This window comes from Trichechus manatus, unplaced genomic scaffold, assembly GCF_000243295.1.
Source record: "Trichechus manatus latirostris isolate Lorelei unplaced genomic scaffold, TriManLat1.0 scaffold00048, whole genome shotgun sequence".
Classification (NCBI taxonomy): domain Eukaryota; kingdom Metazoa; phylum Chordata; class Mammalia; order Sirenia; family Trichechidae; genus Trichechus; species Trichechus manatus.
In genome coordinates, this window is record NW_004443984.1 from 2,277,340 (window position 1) to 2,296,689 (window position 19,350).

General features: G+C 57.3%; 1 protein-coding gene across 1 annotated transcript in view; it reads left to right on the top strand.

Annotated features, from left to right (window-relative positions):
• Positions 1–19,350, top strand: part of AHDC1 (AT-hook DNA binding motif containing 1) — a 67,487-nt gene that overhangs the window by 27,142 nt on the left and 20,995 nt on the right. Inside the window, exons 2-3 of the mRNA XM_004377056.2 lie at positions 17,459–17,636; positions 17,789–18,020. The gene's annotated coding sequence lies outside the window, so the exon portion shown is untranslated. The remainder of the gene's footprint in view (positions 1–17,458; positions 17,637–17,788; positions 18,021–19,350) is intronic.

Sequence of the window (19,350 nt, forward strand, 5' to 3'; positions counted from 1 at the left end):
CAGGTGAGGAAATCGTGGCCGGTGATTGGCTGCTGGTGCACAGTGGCCCTATCCAGTGAGGCCTGAATCCGCCTCTGGGGAGGGAGTGCCCTGGCCGCCTTCGCTCACCATAGGAGGGGCGTGCAGGTAGCGGGCGCCCGGGAGCCACTGCCCGAGCCTGGCGCGCTAATAATAATCCTGCCGCTCGGCGGGCGGAGAGCGCAGGTCCGGACCGCCGCCGGGCGCCTCTGGGACCAGGGCCCGGGCGGGAGCAATATCGAGATCACGGTGGCCCTCCCCTCCCCCCGCCACGTGACACTCCCCTCCAACTCCGCGGACAGCCGAGGGCCCGGGCTGGTGGGCCAGGGGCCAGGAAAAAGCCGAAAACACCAAGGCTGGGCCGCTCCCCTCCCGCTCAAAATAGCCCCCGGCCGGGGCCGCCACGCATTCCGCCGGGCCCGGGGCGCGGGAAGGGGCGCCTGGCCCGACGTGGCTGCCTGGCCGCGGTTGGATGGGGGGGCGTGAGGGTGGGCCGCGCGGCGGCCGGCATGTGGCTCTCCTTCGGGGAGCCTTGGCAGCCCGGGCTACGCGCTGCGCCGGGATGATGGAGAGCTTCTGGAATTTCCTGCAGCTGGAGAGCGCGGCCGGCCTGGGGAGCGGGCTGAGCGCGCGGCTTGGAAAGGGGTGCCTCGCAGCGCGACTCTAGGGGGCGCCTCCGCGACCGGAGTTGCGGGGGAGACCTCCCTACCGGCCCCCCAGACTGAGTGCTATGAGACAGACACACTTCCCCTCCCCCGCCGCTCTTTCCGTGTCTGGCGGGGGTCCAGTCCCGCCACTCCCGGCCTGTGCCGGGTAGAGGGGCCAGGTGCAGGCAACACCCCTCCCCCAGCCGCCTGGTTTCCCTCTCCGCCCGTCACCTCCTCCTGGAGTCAGATGCTCCGAGGCCTCATCTGGGAGGGGGCGGAGGTGGCAGGATCAGAGGGCAGCGCAGGCCCGCCAGGTAGCCCAAGGGGCGGCAGCGGGAAACCTGGAGGCGGACTCTTCGGGTCCGGGAACCACTAGGCCTGCGGACCAGAGCCTCCCAGAGGCCCGAGCTGGAAGGGGTTGTAGCCCCCTAATGGGGAATCTGGCTCCTGCACAAGCAGGGGACGTCTAAGGGCTTTTAGGAGGGAGGCGAGGCAACACTCCCAAATGCTGAGCCGGTGGGGGGGCGGACGTGCTGGAAAAATCCTGGATAACTTCGTGGCAGCGGCACAGCCGGCAGCAGCTTTCTTTGAGGGCGGGTCTGCACCTTTCAGGGCAAGCAGTCCAGAGAAAGGCCCTCGAGAGGGAGGGGCTTCCTTGTACCAAAGCCCTGAGATCCACGGGGGTAGGTAAGTCACCTCAGGGCTCACTACTGGCACTCTGGGTTGGGGGAGGGAAGGAGGTCTACCCTCCCCTTTGTGGGGAAGGGGAAGGGATGCTTTCCCACAACTTTGCGTTCGCCCCAGCACCATTTGGCTCTCTGCAAGCTGATAAGCCTTTTGGCAACTCAGCAGGCACCTCCCCCACCTGGGGTGGGCCCCCTCTCCTCCTGCCAATGCCCCGGTTCAACTCTGTTTCCTGCGCCAACCCAGTACACCCTTACCAAAAACCCGTGGCCGTTGAGTTGATTGCAACTCACAGCACCCCTATAGGATAGAGTAGAACTGCTCCATAAGGTTTCCAAGGAACGGCTGGTGGATTCAAACTCCTGACCTTTTGGTTAGCAGCCGTAGTGCGCAGTAGCTGTTAACCACTGTGCCATAAACAAGAGCAGTGAGGACAGATGCAAGTTCAAATCCCTTCTCTGCCACTCACTGGCTGTGTGACCTTGAGGAAGTCCATTCACTCCTAAGTTTCCCTTTCCTCATTTGAAAAACTAAATAGTAGGTAGGCCATAGCCTTGTTGTCGGGTTTAAAAGTTGTACCACATTTAAAGCAATTAGCATAGTGTCTGGCATATACCAAGGGCTGGAAATAAAGGGCACCTGTATAATATACAGCCCCACCCAGAGGAATAGAAGCAGCCCTCAAAGTATTTGAATCCCCTTCCCTTCCAACAACTCTGTGTGACATTTGGCTTCCCAAGGTAAGTAGTACCTATCAGTTGGGCTGGGGAGGATGGAAAGACATTGGGTTATTGAGTGTTCATTTATTCATTAAACATATATTTATTGTTGCTCTCAGGTAGCTCCGACTGGGGGAGAGACTCTAAATTTGTGCTGGGGGCTGAAGACTAAGACTGGTCACTGTATGTTAAAGCTGGAAGGGTCCTTATAGAAGTCCATCCTGCCAGGTCAGTCCTTAGTACAGATGGGAAAGTGAGGCCCATGAAGGGTCCAGCCCTCCTCACAGTGTTGCTTCTGCTCTTCCACTGGGGAAGTGGGGGAGGGAGTGGGAAGAGGATTAAAATGGTGGTGGGGGCTGGCAGAAAGCTGTGGGCTGTGGGAAGGTGGGATAGCCCCTGGCCTGGCTCCCGGGAGTATGGCCCAGGAAGGCTGAGACACTGGTGGAGTTCTGGTTTCCTCTCCTCCCCCAGTCCATGCTGACCCTTCACTCATTACACCACTGCCAGAGTAGGTGGGGTTGGAACCCAGATTTAAATTCAAATGCCTGTAGCTCCCCCTCAGCCCAGGATGCTGGGCCTGGTACTGTGTTATCTCCCCAACCTAGTACCCACCTTCTCCCTGTTTCCTGTTGGAATGGCCTTCCTTATCCAGTGGGAAAAACACTGGTGTATTGGAAGGAACTTAAGGCTCCATTGGTTGTCTGTGTGAGCTTAGGCAAATTATCCCACCTTTGTTGAGCCTCAATTTGCTTGTCTGCAAAATGGAGTTGAAATAAAAACTGCCTAGCAGAACATCTCTTCCACGCCTGCATCCCTGAGACTTCCTGGCAGAGACCTATTTAAATAATAAAATCAGGATGCCTTGGAACAAAGTGGGAACTTGTATTCAAGGCCAAGTGTAGGGGAATGGAGCAACCTTCCCTTCCCTTTGGTTTGGGGGAGGCAGCCCTCTGTGGCTCTGGGGCTCCCAAGATAGGAAGTGGGGCAGGGACAAGTGTCCACCAGAGTGTTTTGGCAAAGTCCAGATTAGACCAAATGTATGTGGCCCAGATCCCAGGGTTCCCACGTGCTCATGTCTCTGAACACACTGCTGGGTAGTTCTCATAATCTCTCAAGGACTACAGCCTTGCCCTCCCAACTAGCCCAGTCCCACCTTCTTCTGCCTCAGAGAAGCCTTCCTGGGTGACTACCCCTACCCATCGAGTTTCTCTCCAACACATAGAGGGCACCTGGTAAAGGGCTGTAGAAGAGAAAGGGACTGGAACCAACAGTTGGGCTGTATAACCATGGGCAGGTGCTTCCCCTCTCTGGGCCTCGGTTTCCTCCTGCATAGCGGAGGAGGCTGGATTAGTGGCTCCCTAAGGTGCCTTCTAGCTCTGACAGGCTCCAAGAGCGTATGTTGACTGATGTATCCTAGGAGATAGGAGCATGCAGAGAATGGAGTCAACAGGGAGATTCCTGGTGAGGTACAACCACCACCACCCCCCCAGAAGGTTGAAGCACCTCCCTTCCCAAAACACACCCTTCTGGGATGCTGGCAGAGACTGGTGGGTGGAGGAGGCACATCACCCAGGCAGGTGGTACTGCTGGTTCCCGGGGTCCCTGTAGTCTATAGAGAGGCCTGTGCCTAAAAACAGGAGCTGTGTCAGGCAGGGCTAAGACTATGCATGCTTCTAGGGGAAGGGAATGTGTGTGTCAGTTACCAGTCAGCCTCCAGGGAATGGGGGGTACAGTGCAGGAGGCAGCTAACTTGTGGGCTAGAGTGTCCAGAAGAGTGACCGCAGGAGCAATCTGTTGGAGTGTGTACAAGACAAGGAGGCTGGCAATGGGAGGGAACAACTCACAGAGTGAACCAAAGAACCAGGCTTTGGGTCAGGGCAGGATATTTGGGGGAGGCTCCAGCCTTATGGAGAAGTGATAGTAGATTCTGCACAGTCTGACACAGTGCAGTTTTGCCCATGCCTAGATTTGTCGTCTTGTGTATGAGTGTTGAGCTGAACGGCACTGTTCTGAATTGCAGTTGTCACCTACTGTTGGAGGGGTTATCAGTGTAGGGGTGTTGTCAAGGTTTTCTGACAGTCTGGTTGCTTGGGGAGTGTATGGCTGTATAGGAGGGTATTGTAAGGCAAAAGGCAGCACCTGGCCATTTGAGGTGCTAGCAGATTGTACTGGGGTCATCTGTTCTGGGTGTTAGGAAGCCTTGGGCTGTACAGGGGCGATTACCAGGCTGTACGGGAGGGTGTCGTCAGGCTGTGAGGAATCCTGGCCATGTTTTGGGTGCCTCTTCCCCCTGCATCCCTTATACTGAGGGAGGCCCCAGGAAACAGAGAGGGAAGGCTCCTGTCTTAATCAGTCCCTCCACAGGTAGGCTGTCAGGCAGCCAGAGCCTGCTCACTCTCGCAGTAATTTTACCACGGTGCCTAAGTCAGGAACAGGCGTGAATTGACCTTTTAACCCCTTCCCCGCCACGGGATTAGACTCTGTTTCCTGTTCAATCTCTTCCCGAACCAGTTCCATCCCGCCTGGCGGGCCCCCTCGCAGAGTGGATAAGCAACCCCCTCCATCTCCTTTCCCCACCACCACCCCTGTTGGGGCCTTGGGGGGGCCTGAGGGCCAGGCTGGCGCAGGGTCTGGCAGTAGCTGAGGGCCCAGGCGGGAGTGATAAATATTGAAGAGGAGGGATTTCGGTGTGGGCTGGAGCAGCTGCAGTGGTTCGAGTGTCACACTATCTCTCCCCAGGTTTACTGACCCATTTCCATTCACGCGGCTGCTGGTTTCCTAGCAACGGCAACAGTCCCCCCAGAACAGGCGGAGTGTGTGTCTGCCATTAGCGACTGCCGCAACTGTGTCAAGGTTACCCCGCTCCCTGCAAACCCACCCCGGCGGGTTTGTTTTCCACCAGCGCCTGGCACACACCGTGCCAGCAGGGAGGGGGAGGGGAGGGGGCCGGGGACCTGCCCAAGCGCTTGGGTGGGGGTGGGGGACCGAGAAGGAGCTGCAGTTCCCGGTCCAGTGGGAGCCTACTTGGACTGAGGCCGAAGCAGGCACACCCCCCCCACCCCCACCCCCGCTGGTGGAATTCCTGAGCCTGAGGGGAGCAGGGGGTGGGGCTGTCCCTCAGCTCTGACCCCCGAGATTCCAGAGCCTGGGGGGGAGGGATGTGGGCCTAGGGGCCTCTGGGAAGCCTGCCCGATCTGACCCCACCTGGCTCGCACTGCTCCTGCCCTGGTGTCCTCCCACTTGTGCAGCAGCTCCATGCTTCTCTGCTCTCAGCTCTTTGTCCCAGCCTCTGGGCCTGGTCTCCCTCATCAGACTCCCCAGGGCAGGGTTGTGTTTCTCCCATCAGACTAGAGGCTCCTGAGGTTGGGGTCATGATGCCTCCTTTTCTCCTCTCCCCCCAGCTGCAGCTCACGACTGTTTTTCCAAATGTCATGGGAAATTAGGCTAACCATTTGGGGTGGTGAAGGATAATTTTTCTTAATGGGGGACTAGTTGGGCAGATTCTCCTGTTTTACCCACCTCAGTAAGGAGATTCTACCCACAGTCCCCTCACCTGGAAGCCCTCATATGGGAGTGGCCATAGGAAGTTCGAGTACCCTTCCTTTCCTCTCTGAAAGCCAGGCTGCAAAGGGTTAAAGCAGCCCCCACTCTTACCTTGGTATGTGTGTTCCCCCAGGCTGGGGTTGGGGGTGGGGATGAGAGGAAGGGGGTCTGTCGCCTTATAGCCACTCATGTGGTCAGCCCAGACCTGAACAGTCACATTCCTGCCCAGGAGGGCTGGGGCTTAGGGTGGAGGGGCAGGGGCCTGGAGTGGGCTGGGCTTATAGGAATGAAAGAGAGCATAGGGGACCGAGAGACTGGGGCAAGGGGCTGCTGAGAACATGAAAGTATTCAGCCTGAATGTACTTTCCACTCATCTGGGCCTCAATCTCCCCACTTGTACCCCTAAAAACCTTCCTCATGGCCCACATTTCTATGGCACAGGTACAGACCTGGTCCCAATTCTGAACAAAGAGTATGGCAGAGACGGTTCCTGATATGCAGGGAGGTACAGGGACTTGTGGGTAGCCTCTAGTGTGACTTTCTGGTGCTCGGGGGAGGTTGGCTGGGTCAGAGGCTCTGAGATCTAGGGTACAGAGAAGGCTGTGCTGGACAGTAGAAAGAGACCTGGGCGGGCCCCAGGGAGCCTGGTTCTCTGCCCAGCCCTGTGCCTGACTCCTCATGACCTCAGAGTCCCCATCTGAGGGGCTTGGGCCGGTGGTCTCTAAAAGCCATCCTGTCCTATTAGCCAGTGGCTCTAGATGAGGGATAAGGGCTGCGGGGGCAATGGTCTGGAGGGGCGTGGGAAGTTGCCAGCTCAAGGGGGAGTTAGCAACGTGATCCCAGAGCGAAAATAGCCCAGGTCATTTTCAGCTGCTTGGGCGGAGGTATCTGATCCTGGCAGGGCAGGGCAGCTTGGGCAGGGGGCAGGGAGGAGGATTCTGTAACATTCTCTGGGAAACAAGACCGGACCCCAGGATGGGAGGGTGGGGAAAGGTTGGCATGCCTGGCTGGGCTTCCTGGGACCTGCAAGGCCCTGGCAGGGGCCCAGGAATAGAAAGATGAGGAATGCAGAGGGTTAAACAGAAGGTGAGGGCTAGACTCCAGCCCCCTTTGGGTCTTGGCCTGGATGAGGTGAAAGGTCAGCCCCAAGGAGTCCAGGCACAGCTGGGGAAAGAGTAACCCGATCCTTCTCCCCAGCCAGGCTCAGGGGATCACAGAGCTGCCTCCCCCAGGAAAGGTGCTTTGACATCCCTAGGAAGGAGTTTGTTTCAACTTGTTCACCAAAGGAGTTGGGAGCTGGGGGAGGGGTCCAGGCCCATGGGGTCAGGGAGATCTTTGAGCATTATGGCAGTGCTTTGTCATCCTGGGGTCAAGGGAGGTGGAGGTGAGCCTGCTGGAAAGGTTAGAGGTGGCCTGCTCTCACTCTGTGCCCCATTTTTAATGACTCTGACAGCTAACAGCGTGGGTGGGGAGAGCTTAGAGGTGGGAGACTCTCCCCCAACTCATGGTAAATGGGTGGCTCTGTGTGATTAGTGAGAGAAACTGTCTGATACTACACTGTGACAATGAGAGATGTGTTTGGGGTGGCAAGTTACACCTCAACTATGAGATGGCTTTGCTGTCTGTGGTTGTGTTAATGTGGTAGGCTGTTAGGGTGTACACTGGTGTAATGGGAGGTAAAGATGATAATACTTGGAAAAACATGGTCTCTGAAGTCAAAGCTTGACCGGGGTTCAAATCCTTGCCTCTGCCTTAGGCAAGCTATTTAACCTAAGCCTCCATTTCCTCATCTACAAAATGGGACTAATGGTATTCACCATATAGGGTAATTTTGAGGACTGGCAGAGAATAAAGGCTCAGTAAAAAGTTAACCTTCATGAGCCTTACTGTGTGCCAAGCCTCGTGCCAAGTAACTGGCCCAAGTCACACCCAGTGTGGAGCTCAAATAGAAGTTGACAGTCTGACTTCAGAGCAGGAATCAATAAGCTGTAAATGGCATGAAGGAGAGGGTCACTTTGAGAATGTGACTAGGTCAGTATCCCCTGGGCTACATGCATGAGGCCATGGGCTATCCGGGTGACTGGGGGTGGGAGGGGGTGGGGTGAATGGTACAGCCGTCCTCTGGGGCAGGAGACAGCCCCTGCTCCCCACCCCGGCGGGCTTTGTGCGGCTGTGTGTGGGTGTAGCTGTCCCCGGAGTGAGGCTGTAGGTATGTTTGAGAAGGCGCATGCATCCCGAGAAAGAACAAGTCGCCTTTTGTACCAGTCCAGCCCCGGGGGTGGACTGAGCTCTCTCTGGGGGATCCCCTGTTTCCGTGCCCAGCTCGCCGCCCACGTACAGCGCCCCAGCCCCTCCCGCTGCAGAGCTGCAGGTCCTCACCTGAGGGGCACGGCCAGGGGGGCTAGGTATCCCCCTTCGCCCCCACATCGGCGCTGCAGGCGTGGGGAAGGGGTCTAGGGCGGCACGCTGCCTAAAGCCCCCGCCCCTTGTGACATCACCCCAGGTGTTGCCAATCTCCGGGAGCCTTGCCCGCGAACGGCCCGCCCCCTGTCAGGCTCCGCTCTCCAGCGTCCCGGACGCGCGGAGGGTGGAGTTGGCGGGAGGTGGAGGAGGCTACTGGGCCCGCCCATTGGGCGGGGAGACCATTGAAGGTTTCGCCCTTCCTGCTCTGGTCTCAAGAGGCTGAACCCAAGCCCCTAGCCAAAGACCACACAACCAGCTCCCCTAAAGAACCTCACAAGACCTCCTCTCTACCTTCTTTCTCCCCTGTCCAAATCCTGCTGGATACTACATTCTGCAAGTCTTCCCAGAACTGACCCCCACAAATCTGATTGCCAGCACCTTTGTAGTGGTTCTCTGTAACAGCGGCAATACCAATACTACTAATAACACCAGCTGCCATTCACTGAGCAGTTACTGTGTACCAGACATTGCTCTGTGTTTTTTCATAGAGTATTTCACCTAATAGATCTCTGATTCCTTCCTACCTTGTGCTAGTGAGCCTTTCTTCCCCCTCCGATTGGGAGTTCCTCTGGGCCTGGCTCAGAATAGGCACTGCTGAGCGTTTAGGATGATTGAGAGATGAGTTCGAGACCTGTGGAGGGAAAGTACCTTGCCCAGAGTCACACCAGCAAGTACATTGAACAATCAGAGCTAAAAACCAGGTATCCTGGTTCCCTGCACTTCTTTGACTCTGGTGTGTGACCAAGAGTAGGGAGTTGCACAGAGAGATGCTATAGGTCTTCCCTTCCCTTACAGGAAGATCTCTGCCCCCCCTGCCCCAAAGATCAGAAGAACCCTAAATCTGCCTGCATCCTCCAAATCCATACGTCTTGCACTGGAACTCCTGACTTCTGGGAAGAGAAGGGGGAGAGGTTGGGGGAGCTGAGAGGGCTGTTGCAGACCAGAGGGGAAGGACTGGGCTACAGGGAGTATCATGGGCCCAGTGATTGGGGGATACTGGTTCTGGGGACATAAGGATTTAGCTTGTGGGCAGGAGGTCCCAAGTTGGGCCAAGAAGAGTGTTGGGAGCCAAAGTGTGTGGGGATTCAGTGTAAGGGAGCCAGATACTTTGCTGGGCCAGCACTCCCCCACCAGCAAGCTTGGGGCCCCGTGGAACGTGCTGGGAGGCCCGGGGGATGGGCCAGGCAACCAAGGTGTCTCTGGTGGCACAGAAGCAGTTAAGAGCTGCCTCAGCCCCTTCCTTCAGACAATTAGTGACATCTCGCTTGACAACACCACACTGAGCCGATGCAGACCTCAGCCCCCCTCCTGGCCCCCCCACAGCCGCTTCAGCTGTTTATTCTTGGGCTTTAACAATTGGGATTCTGACTTGGAGGAGCGGGCGCCCCGCACTGCCCTCTGACCCGCTGTCGCCTTGGCAACTGGAGCCCAGTAGGCCTGGGCTCTGCGTTAGGATTACAGATCCTGAATTCACAATCTTGCTGCTCCCCTGCAAGCAGAAGCAGCAGCAGCATGCAGGATCCTCAGCTAGACTGGAGAGGACAGAGAAGGAAGGTCCTCAGGGGCCAGCCTGAGGCATGAAGGGAAACCTGGGGTGCCCACAGGCAGCCTGGAGAGTGGTGGCCCCCTGGCAGCCTCCATGGGGTGGAGCAGGGCCCAGAGCCCTCCTCTGTCCCCGATATCTCCCTTTCATTCTCTGGAAACTTTCTTCCTGGTAGAGCCCTGAGGGCAGGGGCGAGGCCTCCTCATCGCCCCCCTTTTTCCCCCTCAGTCAGCCCCCTACCATGCCCAGAGCTCCAAGTGCCAGCAGACTGTGCCCCTGCGGTGCCCGCCACCATGGCAACGGGCCCCCCCTCCCTCACCAGCTCTGCTCCTTGTTCCCCCCCACCCTAGCAGCCAACTGCCCCAGCTGAAACCGGAGCTGATGCATCTGTGAGCCTCATGCCCAGACCCACATTCCATTTCTGTCCTCTGTCCCCCCCAGCTCTGGCGACGACACCTCCCCCTCCTCCTCCTCCTCACGCCCCCTCCCTCCTTGCCTCTGCCTACTCCTGCTGTTCCCCCCACACTCTATCACTTAGTGTCTCCCCCTTCTTCCCGCCCCCATTATCTTTGAGTGTGTCTCACCCTCTGTGACTGTCTCTGTTGGTCTCTGGGTGTGTCACTCCTTCTGTCTCCAGCTCCCTGGGTCTCTGGTTCTCTGTGCCTTACCCTGTCTGTGGCAGGCTTCTTCTCCATCTCTTCCCCTCTGTGTATATCTTGTTCTCTGTCTCTGTCTCTGCTTTATCTTGCCTGTCTCTTTGCCTCTTTGTCTTTTTCTTCTTCCTTCTCTGTGCCTCTTCCTGAGTCTCCTTCTGTTTTCCTTCCTCTCTGTCTGTCTCTGTCTCTCTCTCTCTGTCTCCCTTCCTTCCTCCTTGCTTTTCTCTCTCTCCCTCATTCCGCCGTTTCTCTTCTTCCTCTCTCTCTTCCTGTATCTAATTCTCTGCCTTGGTTTCTCACTCACTCTCTTACTTTCTCTTCTCTCTGACTCCGTCCGCTACACGCATAGATTTCTTTCAGGGCTCAGCCTTTCAAGTCTCCTTCTTCTGTCTCCTACTTGGTCATTCTTCTCACAGCCCCCTGGTTGGGAGGTGGGAGGGGGGCCCTCCAGAGTCACTCCAAAGGAGACTCTTTCAGGTAGGGGCCAGATCCCTGGCAGCCTCACTGAGTACCTGTAGTTAGCCTGAGATGGGGGTGAGGGCCCGAAGGTTAAAGAGCTTTCAGAGAGTGGGGCACCAGGAAATAAGAGTGCTATGCCTCCCTTGCCAGAGTTTCAGAGGATAGCCTCCATCCATCTAGTCTACCTTTTACCAGCCCAGGTGGAAGCAGAGGGTAGTCCCAGGGGCAGAGCCAATCTAAGAAGCCCCCTACCTATAAGGACTCAGAGAAGAGCATGTCTAGGTCTCACTGGTTCCTGGGATTTGTCATCCCTACTGCTACAATGATGACTGTCTCAGATTGTGCCTCAGTTTCCCCCAGGGGCACTGCCCTTGCTCTGTGTGACTTCTATAAGGTATGCTGAGATCCTGGAGCAAAGTCAGAGTTATGAGAAACAAGGAAAGGGAGAGTAACTCCCTCCGCCTTGTTCACTAACACTAGGGGGGCTCCATCACTGAACTTGTTTGTCTTAGGGCAGGGGTGGAAATGGGTCCTGTCTCCTTAAGTGTTGGGTGGAGGACAGTGTCCCGCCTCCCCCCAAGGCTGGCAGCCCCTGCTGTCCAGCCCTCCCTCCCAGTCTGGACAGTGGCCTCTGGCCCTCCTCCCTGCCACCCCTCTTCAAGGAATGAACTTGGAGTCATAAGGAAACAGACCCTGGGGTGTGGGAGCCAGGCCTCCAAGGCCCAGCCCTTGCCTCTGGGTGTGGTGAGGTCTGGTCAGGCAGACAGTTCTAGGGCCCTGGGGTCTGGGCACTACTCACCAAGGGGCCAGGCGGGGGAGCAGGGGTGCCTGGGGGAGGCGGGTTGCACGCAAGGCATGCTGGGCCCCCTCAGCGGACGGGTGGGGGGAACAAAGCTGGCATCGAGGCCTCAGCTAAAATTAGCCGCTTCCCCGCGCGGGAGCAAGCATGCCTGCCAGCCGCCCAGATCGCCGCTGCCTCGGCAGGCCATCTGTCGCCACGTTTTGCTCAGCCCCCCAGGGCCCCCCAGCTCCAGCCACCCCCAGGGGCTGGAGGGATTCTGCTCTGAGGCTGTCCCTGGCCAGGGCTCCGGGCCCTACTGCTGTCATGCTGTGTGATCTCAGGCTAGGCCTGTCCCTCTCTGGGCTTTTGTAGGAGAGGGTCCTGCACACTTTTTACATCCCAGATCCCCCATCCTTCCAAGCATCAGGTGCCGGAGCTTGTCATGGCGAGCCGGGGTGAGGACCCCTCCCTCCCTCAGAGCTACCCCTCTGGTCCAAGGTTTGAAGGCAGGGCCAAGCGGGGTTTAGGGTAAATGTGGGTGTGGAGTAACAGACTCGTATCAGATTCTTCGATCTTCACTAGACAGTGGGGCAGCACTGTATCCAGCAACCCCTCAAAATCCCCCTAGACACAGATACACACCAGCTATCTCCAAGCAATCTTACAGAAACAGCTCCAGGCAAAAAGCCAGGAGGTGGAGGCTGAATTCAGCTGATACTAACTTGCTCTGTGGTCTTGGGCAAGTCTCTCGCCCTCTCTTAGTCTGTTACCCTTCTGTTGAATAAGAAGCTGCCATTTCCTGAGCACCTGCCCAGTTTATGCCACATTGCCTCATGAGGCTGGTGTTATTGTCCACACTTCGCAGATGGGGAAACTAAGGTACAGAAAGGTGAAGCTCCTTGTGAGGAAGCAGTAGAGCTAGGGGTTGGACTAACTGTGTTCTCCTTCCCATGGCCCCTAGTGCGTGATTGCTGGTCTCTAGCTTCAGCTTCTTTCGATGCTGGCACTTCCCCAGCCACAGCCCCTAACCCCTTCCCCAAACCCAGAAAGGCTGTACTGCTGCTTCGAGGTCACCCAGCTTGGCCTGGGAGCAGCTCAGACTTGAACCCAGGCCTCTTGGCTCTTGGCCTCCCTCACCACTCTCTGGCCAGCAGGCTGGGCCTGTTCCCTGAGTGAGTCATGCCCCTGGACTTTGGCCTTCTTGTCCCCTGCTCTGTGGCCTAAAGTTTGGAGAGGGGGCCTTTGTAAGGAAGGGGGGCTCCCTGGCAGCAAGGGGGACCTCAAGCCATTATCACTCCCCCTCCTGAGTCCTGGGCCGTGAGAGCGTGGTGACGGTAACCCCCAAATCCTCCCCTATACACACCATCAATCTCCAAGCAGTCTTACGGCAACAGTTCCTCGAGCCTCAGGAACAGCCCTCCCAGCACTCATTCTGCCTGCTTCTTCCATATGCAAAGTACACTGAAGAAGAAATGGGGCTGGGGGCGGTGGCATTTCCAGACTGTCTGTGTGCCCAGGTGGTTTCCTTCCCAGCAGTCCTCGCTCCACACTGGGCCGCTGGGCTACCCAGGAGGGAGGCCGCAGCACCTTGCCTCCTGCTGTCCAGGGACCAAGGTCACGCCCAGAGCCCTGTGCGCCTCCACCTCCTCCTGGGGCCAGTGGTGTTTGTCACTGGGGCAACGTGCGGCTGTGCCTGGCTCTGGCAGTGCTGGGGTGACATTCATGCCCTGTGAGCTGTGACGCCTCTGCAGGCAGAGGACAGCACCACCCAGACTGGCAACAGTGATGGGGGAGGGGTTGGGGGGTGGGCTGTCACCTGTCCCAAGCAGTCAGGGAGGTGACATATCATGCACCCATCCTACAGTCTGGAGGGAGGGCTCATGGGGAAGGGGTGAGGTTGTGTCCCAGCCTCATACTGTCAGGTGGGGTAGAAGGGTCTGTACCTTACTCACATCTGAAGGATGAGACTTGTTTCACATTGTGTGTGTCTGTGTGTGTGACTTTTTCTGGGGTGTATGTGACAGGTTCTCTGTGTATCTCATATGCAGTTAGTGGGTATGGAGGTGCCCGTTTGTGTGCTGGGTATACCATAGTGAGGGGTGACAACCTGTGTACCTACCTGTCTCATACTGTCTGGGGGTGTAAGAGGTGCCCAACTCATGCTTTGAGGGGAGTGACAGGTTATGCGCTTAGCTTATCCTATTAGGAGGGTTGTCACTGACTTGATTGCCTATCTCTCTGATTGTTGGGGATGTGTGTGTGAGAGACGCTACCGCCACCATGTACCCATCTCATGCTGTTGTGGGATGACATGTTGTGTGATTATCTCATGCTGTTGGGAAGTTGACAGTAACTTGGGAGCTTCTCTCTCACCCTGAGGAGACAATATGTTGCCCAGTGGTATGGGGTCAACAGCTGGCGAAGCCTTTCCATGAAGACTTCAGTGCCCCAAAGGGCCGCTGACCAGAGGCCCAGAGCATAGAGTTGGGGAGAATCTCTGTCCCCTTGTCATTTACCTTCTGACCCAGATGCCAGCCCTTGGGACTCTTCCCCAGTAGGAAGGACCCAGTGTTTTTCAGATGGTGTGCAAAGGGGCCTGTGGGGGTGGGGCAGGTGTGTGATTGGGGAGGTGGGGCATCAGGCAGGGTTCACATGGGGGGTGGTGTCCCCGCAGGCCAGGGGGACCCTCTGCCTCTTCTGCCCCTGAAACTGTTAAACTAATTAAGGCTGTGGAGCCGCAGGATTAATCAGGGCAGCTCGGCGCGGGCCGGGAGCTCAGGTAGTCGATTAGTGTGCTGTGGAGGATATTGGATTTCTGAACCGCAAGTCAGCACTATTCGGGCCTGTTATCTCTCTGAAGCTCGAGGGTCAGGAGGCGGGAGGCTCCAGGGCGCGCTGACCGCCCCCGCCCTGCCAAGTCTGGGAGCCACGTCCACTCCCCCTGCCCACGCACGGCCATCTCTGCCGCCTGTGCCCAGTGTACCTGCCCACGCCCCTCCTGCCCTTCTGGCCCGTCCACTGCCCACACCAGGCTCTCACCTCAACCCTGCTCCCTGGCCCACCAGTGACTCACCACTCTGTCTCGGCCTCACTATCTCTTTTTCAGCCCATCTCCCTTTCTCTCTCTATAACTGTCTGGTCCTGGGTTCCTGGCTTGTTTTCCCATCTCTGTCAGGCTCTCTTCCCCAGCGCTATTCTCTTACCTGGTTCTCTCCTCCCAATCCTCCCTGGCCTCAGGCTGGCACCTGTGCACCACTAACACCCCTCTCTCCACCTTCAGTCTCCGTCTCTCCTCTCTTTCTGACCGCATCTCCCTGTCGCTGTCCCCTACTCTGTTAGCCTCTCTCCACTGCCAGGCTCTGTCTCTCCGCTCTTGTGTTTGTGTGTGCCTGTCTCACGGTTTCTGTCTGTCACTGTCTGTCTCTGTCTCTCGCATCTCTCTGTCTCTGTTTCCCTCTCTGTGTCTCTGCGGCTCCCTGTGTATCCTTCTTGCTCTCCCTCTCTGTCTCTCCTCTCTCCCTCAGGCTCTCTCCCGCTCTGTCTTTTCCTCTCTCTCTTGTGTGGTCTCGGCTGGTGTCTGCAACCAGAACAAATCTCCCCCAGCCAACACCCCCTGAACAAGGAGGCCAGAGCAGCTAATGGGAAACATGTGATTCTGCATTGCGCCTGGAGCACCGTGAAGGGAGCCTTAGTCCCAGCTCAGCCCCTGCTCCCCCCTCTCCGCATTCCCCCCCACTGTCCCCCGCCTCCTCGAGTTCCCCCCAGCCTGTGTGGGCACAGTTGCAAGTTCCCCAGCCATTTACATTTTCAGGGGGTGGTGGGGTAGCTGATGTTTAGTGTCAGGTTGGGGAGGGACTGCGGGCAGCTTTGCTCCTTAGGCACCCCCAGCCCCCAGAGTCAGGCAGACCCCATGCAGACTTCTCCCACCACCCCATGGAGGAGAACAGGGCCAAGAGGAACTGGACTGTGGGGGCCTGGATGGGGGGGCAGCCCATCCACCCCCACTGGAGGGCTCTGGGGCCACCCAGATTTCCATCTTTTCCACCACCCTGGGCCTCCAGGGAGCTGCAGGGGTGGGGGCTCCCCAAGGGCTTGGGAGCTGCTGGACTGCATTTCCGTGCCCACCCAACCACGGGAAAGGGGGGACAGATCAGAGGAGGGAGGCTCTGGCAGGTTGGAATTCTCCTTCTCTGCCTGTGGATAAATTGTCCCTAATCCAGGCTTGGGGAGTTGTCTGGCTCCTACAGAGAGAGAGAAAAAGAGAGAGAGCAAGAGAGAGAGAGAGAGCAGTGAGCAGGAGATAGGGAGGGAGGAGGGGAGCAGGCATACACAAACAGTGACACAGACACACACTGTCTCACAAAGGGTCCCTCACATGCACTGACCAGTTACACAAAGGTACCACCCGAACACCAAGGCGCAGACCCTCTCACATGTGTTGACGCTGACACACAATAACAGCACAGGGACCCACTGACGTACACAGAAACACACGGTGATGCACCTACATACAAGGGTAAGGTCATACAAATGCACGCGTGCATGGACATACACACAAGCACATTCTGACCCATGGTGAAACAGACCTCCAGGGACACCATGACCGGTCACACCATGACCCTGAAAACCCAGAGAAAGGCAGAGGGAGGGAGGAGGGAACACTGATCCACAGTGACACCAGTGCCGGCAGTCACAGGCCCCGAGATTGGAAACCCGCAGGGACAGCAGAGGATCAACCACATGCTCCTACCCCCCACCAAATGCATCCAGAGAGCTCTGAGCCAGGCAGGAGCCAGGGTGGCTCCTGGCACAGTGAGATACAGAGCCAGGCGGTGTGTGTGCACATACAAGCACCCTCATACCCTGACCACAGCTGGGCACACCTGAGCACACACAGGCAAAAACTTACACCTGTGTGCCCCCACAGGCATACAAACACAGGCTCAGCTGGACACACATACAAAGTTGAAGAGACTCAGGTTACATACCTACGCATATAACTGAACCCAGGTTCGCACATAGCCTGGCATGCACACACAGAAGTGGCTAACCACAGAGACCACAACTGAGCAAACATACAATCTCCCACACATGTATACTCTTAGACACACATGTATCCACACAGACATACAAAAATACGCACAAAGGTGCAAGACAGACAGGCTAAAGAGACCGAGGAACCCACATACAGGTGTGTTTACACGCATAGCTCTACATTCATGGACACGCATTTATACAGGCAGGCTCTCCATCACGCACATACACACTCCCAGGCAACCAGAACCTAGAAGCAATGCATGAGGCCTGGTTCCCAGACCCCCTCTGGGCTCCAGTACAGGCCTCAGGGAGGCAGACAAATGGGCAGGAAGCAGGGGGGTGGTGAGGAGGGCCATGGCTATTAAAGAAAACAAGAGACATAACCAGTTGCTGATGGAGAAGGGCAACGGCCAGCTGCATACACACCCCGCATGGAATCTGCATTCACCATCCCTCCTCTGTGAACAGCAGCTCTCACACCTGCATTGTAAAGAAGCTCTCAGAATGTACAGCCTCCTCAGAGCACTCCTTCCCATACACTAGATCTTATTCTCCCCACTTTACAGATGGAAAAACTGAGAACCAGAAAGATCAACTGACTTACCCAAGGCCACACAGCTAGTGAGGTTTGAGCCAAGAACCGTGTGACTTCAGAGGCCAGCTTCCTTCTACTGTGATATGTGTGTGTGTGTGTGCATTCTTGTGCATACATCTAGAGACACCACTTCGCAATAGGAGCCTGAGGTCCCAAAAGACAGGCTCACACCTCCCCATAGGATGAGTCTGGAGATAAATTAAACCCCTACCTAGGACAGCCTCCTGGTGCTATGTCCCTCTGCATCCCATCCCTCCGTCTGGCTCTTTCTGTGTCTGTGCTTATGCCTGGGATGCTGTGTTTCCTTCCACAGATGGGAGCTTGCCTGCCTGCCTACCCATTGGCCTGGACCTCACAGTGCCCCCAGCTGAGCACGTGCAGAGGGCCCCGGGTTCGGGGCAACGCTCAGGCCGCAGTGGAGACCACCCCAGAGACGTTGAAGGAGACAGGCCCTTTCTGCTGAGCTGGGCCTGTCTGCACAGCCCGCCCAGGTAACTGTGTATGGGGAGGGCCACCCCCAGGGAAATGGGCATCAGGGGACCTGCTTCCCAGTCCCAGCAGGGATCCCATCCCAGCTTAGGCCAAGGCCCTTTGTAGAATGAAAAGATGTCAGCCCAACCTATTCAAACTCCCCACTATCCAGAAGGGGGAAGTGAGGCCCACAGACATACAGTGAGCCTCCTGGAGTCCTGACTCCTAGCCTGAGGACTCTTCCCTGTGCTCTGATGACCTGAGAGAGCTGGGAGGAGAAGAGGGTTGTGACAGTGACCAGAACTCAAGGCCAAGGTAGAAACCAGAGTGCCTGATGTGTGCTGCTGCTTCCCCCAGGATCCTCTCTCCTGGAGTCTGTGGAAGAAGACAACTAGGAGGCCAAGGTGAGGTGCTGGGAGGGCCTGGGCAGCACAGGTATGCTAGGCTGCACTCACAGGACAGGGCGGAGCAGGGGCAGGACCTGCCTTCCTACTCCAGGCCCAGGCCTGGTGAGCCCACCGGGGCTCAGGAGCTGCAAAGGCAAGGTGGGGATGCCCTGCCCTGCAGAGGCAACTCCCTAAACTGACACACCAAGCCTGCGGGCTCCAGGAAGCTCCCCAGAGCCCAGCCTGCCTGAGGACCCCACCCAGCTTCCAAAGGAGCATTCCTGGGGCCTGAGGTCTGGGGGCGGGGCCTCCTGGGATTGAAAGGGTGGGGAGGTACATTTGTGGAAGGATGTGTGTGTGTGTGTGTGTGTGTGTGTGTGTGTGTGTGCGCGCGCGCGCGCCTGACTGTGAATGTACAGACCATCTTGTGTGCAAGCAGGTGCTTGCTTAGGTGCACAGGGTTCTGTACACAGGAGTTATATATGGGGACAGGGTTGGGGAGATGCTCAAGCGCTATGTGTGTGGTACATTGGAGTAGTGAGCATGCAGATTCAAAGTGTACTGGGCAGGTGTATGAATACTGGCATGTTGTGTATGTCACACTGGATGGTGTATGTGTGTGCAGGGAGCTAGTGTACACTTGAGGGATGTGTGTAGACAACAATCTGAATACACTGGGGTGGTGTGTAGGTACACTGGGATGGTATACACAGGAATCTGTGGGCACAATGGGCAAGTGTGTGGTCAGGGTCCTGAGTGCACACTGGGGATGGTGTGTGCACGCAGCTCCATTTGTGTTTTGGAGGTGGGCTGGGTGAGTCTTCAGCTGAGCTGGGCTCAGCAGTGCCCAGCCTTGTGGCCAAATCGCTGAAGTCACTTCCTTTCCAGCAACAACTTTCCAAGAGGAGGAGTTCTTCAGACCTGGGCGAGGAGGGGGTTGCGGAACAAGGAGCTCTCAGGGGAAGGAGGTGGGCGGGGGTGAGAGGCTGAGGGAAGGGCCTAGTGGGGCTGGAGGAGGGGAATCCTCAGGGAGACCGAAGGAAAGACAAGGACAGGAGTCTGGAAGGGCCAAGGGCAGGAGGGGATGGGGGCGGAGCAGGACGGGAAGCAGTCCCTGGGTGACCTCGGAGGGAGGAAGGGAGGGCCACCCGGCAGGGTGACCCTCGGGTCCAGCCAGAGCTGGCGGCGCACGCACACCTGGCACCCAGGGCCGGGGGCTGGCAGGGGGCGGGGCTGGGGCAGACCTGCTTGCCAGGTGCCCTGCTCCGGGCAGGAAGGGGGTGGGCGAGGGCTGCACAAAGGAGCTCTGTGTGGCCAGGGGTAGGGTAGGGTAGGGTGTGCTGTTGGG